The 6,363-nt window shown below is 41.1% G+C and overlaps 2 long non-coding RNA genes across 2 annotated transcripts; one reads left to right on the top strand and one right to left on the bottom strand.

Annotated features, from left to right (window-relative positions):
• The first annotated feature begins 328 nt into the window (after positions 1–328).
• Positions 329–2,668, top strand: LOC119334354. The gene is made up of 2 exons (XR_005161286.1): positions 329–869; positions 2,346–2,668. It is a non-coding gene; the product is annotated as an uncharacterized LOC119334354 (long non-coding RNA).
• Positions 2,669–3,539: 871 nt separating this feature from the next.
• Positions 3,540–5,656, bottom strand: LOC119334582. Its single transcript, XR_005161446.1, has 2 exons — positions 5,211–5,656; positions 3,540–3,823 (listed from the first exon to the last, which is right to left on the bottom strand). It is a non-coding gene; the product is annotated as an uncharacterized LOC119334582 (long non-coding RNA).
• Positions 5,657–6,363: the final 707 nt, after the last annotated feature.

Raw genomic sequence — 6,363 nt, 5'->3', positions numbered from 1 at the left:
ATATATTTTCTTACGGTCCCTTTTTACGTCGGAAATAAGACAAAACTTACAGAACGTAAAATTACGGTGTATTGATGGTAAAATCGAGGAGTGAAGAATAACTATTCCTCACCTAGAGTGAAGAATAGCACGACCCTGGGTGAGGAATTCTTATTCCTCACCCCAGCCGAGCCAAAGCTTGAAATGTAAATTTACCTGACGCATGGCCCTGGCAAGGAAGCGTAAGAAAAGCCTGGACCGCAGAGCTTCTGAGGCAAATTTACCTCGCGCGTCTCTGCTGCCAAAAAAAGGGAAGGGATATCTATTTTTTTTGGAAGAAAGCCCACTTTCTATGGGTCGTGGGAGACTGGTAGGGGAGGTGCCATATTCCACACCATCTCCACCAGACCGTCCATCCACCGCCGCCACGACGGTTCCCCATCGCCGAAGGCCAGCAAAACAGGTCACTATATCCCTGCGGTCGTGAACTAGCTCCGGTGGCTTTGTACGAGGAGAAGAGGTCGTCCCGCCGGCGTGATCCAATTCAACGGAAGCGACGCCGCCGCCTCGTCCAAGCGCGACCTCAGCTCCACGCCGGCGCTTGGTCGCTTCCCCGCGCTCTGCAAGCTCGGGGACTGTTTCTCTCCTGTCCCATCCTCACCTCCCCGATTGGAAGGATCTAGAGATTTCACCAGCCGCCCTTGAGTCATTACAATCTACGTAGGTATCATCGACCTCCTCTTCAAGTTTGGTCTCTCCTCCTACTTCATGAGCTCATGTAATGATGTAAATGGGGATTCCTACCTATTTTTTGATAGACTGGAGGATGTTTGTGTCATCAAGAGTGCATCCGAATTTGTTTGCATGAGTTTGACATCAAAACGGGGATGGTAAGTTGTGATGGGGAAAATTACTTGTCAAGGAATCACTCATGTCTGTTGTATTGAGAGGAGCATGAAATTACCATTCTATGTGAAATAAACATTCATATGCTCAGGCTTATAATATCAGAATTTTCTTGGCGTATCCGCCACAATCCTAGGATGGCTGCGACCTCAGCATCGTTTTTCTTCATTGTAGTTTGCGTACTTTCTAGATGCTAATTTTGTTGGCCAAGTTCTTGTACTGTTTCCTGATTCTTATCGAGATACCCATATCCAATTCCAAAAGGAAGGTATTTTTGTCCAACTAGTGTTGTTCTTGATGTTGTTTGAAGCACCTCTCATTCCTTAGTTCAATCTTTTTGTGTTAGGGATCCAGGTGTGGCCTCACCATGTACATATGCTCCCTCAAAACATACATTTTTCTTCCTCTGCAGAATTCCCCTTTTGTGAACTGACTTTAGTTGTATAGCCTGATTGCCTTATCAAAGTCACTGAATTTCTCTTGGCTTTTTTTGGGAAGGTATGGGAGAAATGTTTTGTTCTACGATATATCGTTGTACCACAATACATGATGAGCAGATCTTGCTGCAAAATATATTGTTGAGGTGCCGCTAGTAGCTCAGAGTCATACCTACAGCTAGTAGCTCCTCCAAACATTATTATAATGTTACTACTTAATGTATATTCTGGAGGTGCTGCTAAAATTTCCTACTAGAATAAAATAAATCATTTTTGGGATTCCTATCTATTTAGAATGCATATGTGACTTTCCTACCATATATGTATGGGTTTAAAGTAGATATACCTCATGCTCGAGTTAAAGTAAACACTTCACATACTTCTTGTAGAGTTTACTATTATTTTTTGAGTTTTTTGGGTGCAATCATTGATTTTCACATAAAAATTAGGAAATTACGTTTTCAGGTAGAAATTATATCACAAAAGGCATCCCCAGGCGTGCCATTTTCACAGTTGAAAGAAGATGATAAGCTTCTAGTCGTCAACAAATGTATTGATGAATTTCCACAATTAGTAATGCAAATTAGCGTCGGCTTCAGTTTTCTGGTTTTCTTTTGCAATCTGCATCTCCATAGATTGTTTGGGCAATATAGAACTGAAGCACTTGCAGTTTCTGTACAGTTTTGGATATAATATCATTAATAAATATGTTGAGGACTAAAATCTTATCAATCAATTGGATGCTAAATTTTGTAGTTGAGAAATAGCTAACTCTCTCCCTGCAAAATAAAATGTAGTGAAGTAGTTAGCTCTCATATGAGCACGTATTTAGATCTTCTGGCACTGTTATGCATGGATCTAACTAGAAGCTTCATTTGGGTGAAAGACCATTGTCTTGAGATTGAAATTCATGATGATATACTACTTGTTCTATACAGATGAAACAAATCTCTGTGTATACAGGTATTTGGTACTTAATGTATTCCTTATTTCCTTGTTTTCTGGCTGGGCTGCTTTGTTCAGAATACGATTTTCTGTTTAGCACAACCACAACCACGTGCATCTGCTCGACCTGTTGATGCTTGCCACAAATTCAAAAGCCTGACTGAAGCTGCCAAAGCAAGAAGAAGATAGAAGAATTCTGAATTTTTATGCCATGAACGGAACATCTCATTCAGCTGGACTCTAGTTATTCAGTTCACAAAAGATAGATCTGAATGCAAGCGAAATTTGTAACATGAAGGCAAAGATTTCACCGCCAATTCATTTTCATGATGTATAGCGAATACTTGATTGAGGTGTAATGCATTTACCTTCTGAATTATTATGTCGATAAAATTGCTCCATGCGAGTGTTTGTCAAAATTCCGTGTAGAAGTAGCACGTCAAGTTTGTTATACTAATTTGTGTGTTTTCAACAGATTATGATAGGCTTGTCACTAATAGTATTGTTGAGTGTATCTGCGAAATCTCATGTTTATTTTTAGGTTTGGGATTCCTGCTCTGCATTTTACTGTTTTGCACATCTGTTATCTACCAGATCATCAAGTCGTTTGTTCAACTCATTAGCTCTAGACAACTCGCAAAACGTTTCCTGATTGTTGTTGCCAAGATATAGTAATTGCTGCAATGGTCATTACACCACATAAAAACTGCTCGAAATAAACTTGGATTTCTTATATAACTAGGTCAGTTTACAATGAACAAAGTTGATGTGAGTTCATAACTAGGTCGGTTTACAACAAATTCAGTACACTGCTTGACAAAGTAGCATCTAAAAATTCAACATCTAAAAACAAAACTATCTTTCTGTAGTAGAACACACTCCAGCCTATCTTGAGATGGGCAATAGTCTGGCCAAGCTGCAGGCGTTTGTATAGAGGTTGCAAAATCTCCATCTGGATGACCCTATAGTTTCTTCAAAGATGTATTTCTAGTTAGCCTTTACAACCACCTCGTCTAGATGACCCTAGTTTCAACAACGATTAGTGAAAAAGTTCCAGAACTTGGACAACAGTGACATTTACACATATCATTAATGCTCCTCTTGACTTCTCTGTCCTGTTTCTCTGTCAGAGATGCATGGCAAAATGTAAGCAACAAAAACTATAAGATGAAAAGAGGAACAGTAGTTTGAAAGGTACTCCTCATGCTCCCATCAGCCACGAACTAAATAGAAATGACCATGAACTAAATAAACACTTGTCTATGGCAGTGGTAAAAAAAGCCCCAAGGAAGATGACATTAATCATATTAGAGTTGATGGATCCATTCTTCACTGGATGGTGAAGTGATAGTGATATGGACGCCCAGTAGTTTCAAACAAGAAATCAAAACACAGATATGTGGGTGCTTCAGGTCCCGGAAACCGCCACCCATCTCTGCAAGGACTGCCTCTTCACCTCGTCCGTCTTCTCCATGGTGCTCTCCTGGCAGGGTGTCCATTTGAGTCCAAGTCTAGCGGCTACCTTCCCCTCCATTGAAGCCTGGTGGGAATGTCTCCTAAAGTTATCCAGCAAAGACAGTAAGAGGCGTCACAACGCCACGTAAAAATAACATTCGGAACACAACAACCCAGACAGGAAACAAGGCAATAAGGAGTATACAAATTACAAAAATTCCGAGTTGAAAAGAAAAGCAATCAGTAATGTGAAAACTGCAAGTATTCATGTACACATAGATTTCTTTTTATCTGTATAGAACGAGTAGTAGTATCATGAAGAACAACCAGAAGACAAAATCTTCCAGTTTTCATTAAAATACCCAAGAGGTATATGCACATGAAAAAGAAAGTACATTTTCTTCAAGCTCCTCAACTTCCAAAATTTTCTAAATACACGTTCATATGAGAGCTAACAACAACTTTTTATATTTTGCAGGGAGAGAGTTGGCTATTTCCAAGCTAGAAAATTCATCATCCAATTCATTGATAAGCTTCTAGTCCTCAACAAATGAATTGATAAGCTTTCACTGCATACTCAAACATGGATAATAAATGTATCTCTGGATCAACTAAACCTGTAGGCTAGAACAACGTGCTAACACACAATAGTATAAGAAACTTGCGTAGATACAATTGCTATATTTTAGAAAGGGCTAGTTTATTGTTGTTGTATAAAATACTTGAGCTTTATATAATTTTCTTGTTTCCGGGTCAATCTCCGGGTTTTTTCATAGCAGAGGCATATATAACATTTCCACGTTATGCACAGGAAAGGAGTGTTATGGCTGTCTTACATGCAACATTCATCAGTAAAGGAGGAACCATGATCCACTTCAACAAATCAAATTGGACATCTGCTCAGCGCCGCAATGATTTGCCCTCCAAAAACTAATCAGCAAAAATATTGATTGTATTAACAACAATTAGCTTCTTTACATGTTGAGCAGTAACTGCACACATTGGGGAGAGCTCTCTTAGTCAGGATCTCGACTTCGTGAGGATGCCGAGGCGAGCTCTTGGACAGGTACATAAGACACCTCCACATCCCATAATCCCATTGGTATTAATTAGTCAGAAAATTAATCAAACAACTATCTGCTCTGAGCAACTTGCCCAAAACAGAACGGTCTATGTCTAAGACGGCAAGTGAAAAAGATACCAACTGTTCAATGCCGTCAGATATTTCACATTCCAATCATAGTGCAAAATGCATCAGGCTATGAACAAAACAATACACGATTTGTAACAACAAGTCAGAGGCAACCAATTGCCAGAAGATTGTCACTTTCAAACAGAGAAGAGACTACATAACAATGATTAGAGTGGGACTTCAGACTCCGTGTTTAAATAGAGATCTATATCCAATTAGGGATTTGGGGCAAAAGAAATACAGGGCATCAACCCCATCCATAGAGGAGGCGTTGAAGAGATCTGTACTGAACTCACCAACACGTACTGGATCAAGCAACCGTGGCAGCCGGCCGGAGGATGGAACGAAGCGGTCACGGTCGATCCAGTGCCGCCGCGAGCACTGCTCATAGTGCCGCCGCCAGCACCACCTGAACTGCCGCTGCAGCCAGCCGACCACCACAAACCATGCTTCCCAACATCTAGGCCACGACGCGCTCACCACGCCGCCGTGGCCGCCAAGCACCAGGCCGTCGCGCACCCGTGGTCAACCGCCCACCCTCAGGGACGCCCAGCCTATCCGTCGACCACCACGCCATCATTCCCGCTGCCCACTCACTAAGCCGCCGACCACGACGCCGCAAGCCAGCTAACGCAAGCGAGTCGCCGCCGAAAACCGCAGGGATTGAACTTGGAATGGAGGATGCATAGGAGTAGGCTAACCCCACGAACAGAAAACAGTTTTTGCGAACTTGAAAGGGGAAAATCTTACCTCGTCACAAAAAAGATTTAGGGCATGTACAATGGTTCTATCTTAAGACTGCCACGTAGGATAAATGATGAGGTGGAGGAGAAAGAAATCATAAGAGAAGGCTTGTCTTATCTTATTTAAGAGAAGACAAGAGATGATCTCTTAGCACAATTTGTCTCACCATATTTTTAGGAACAACTAATTATTGAAGATAAGGCTAAGAGATGACCCATCGTAAACATGTTTTTTTGTCATCTCTAATTACATGCAAAACTTAAGATAAGACTATCTTATCAACCATTGTACATGCCCTTAGGGCATGTACAATGGTTCTATCTTAGCAATGCCACGTAGGATAAATGATGATGTGGAGGAGAGAGAATTCATAAGAAAAGCCTTGTCTTTTCTTATTTAAGAGAAGACAAGAGATGATCTCTTAGCACAATATGTCTCACCACGTTTTTAGGAATAGCTAGTTATGAAAGATAAGACTAAGAGATGACCCATTATAGACATGTTTTTTTGTCATTTCTTAATTACATGCAAGACTTAAGATAAGGCTATCTTATCAACCATTGTACATGCCCTTACCTCGCTCCTCATGATACGGTTGAGGGTCGGCACAGCGCGTGCGGAGGTGGCTCGAACTGGCGTGGTCGATCGACCAAGGCGAAGAATAAGTAATTCTTCACCCTGGGTTACTAATAGACTTTATATATA

The sequence above is a fragment of the Triticum dicoccoides genome, chromosome 7A (assembly GCF_002162155.2).
Source record: "Triticum dicoccoides isolate Atlit2015 ecotype Zavitan chromosome 7A, WEW_v2.0, whole genome shotgun sequence".
NCBI classification, from domain to species: Eukaryota; Viridiplantae; Streptophyta; class Magnoliopsida; order Poales; family Poaceae; genus Triticum; species Triticum dicoccoides.
The sequence above is the reverse complement of the archived record's forward strand: the minus strand, read 5'-3'. Positions and strand labels throughout refer to the sequence as shown.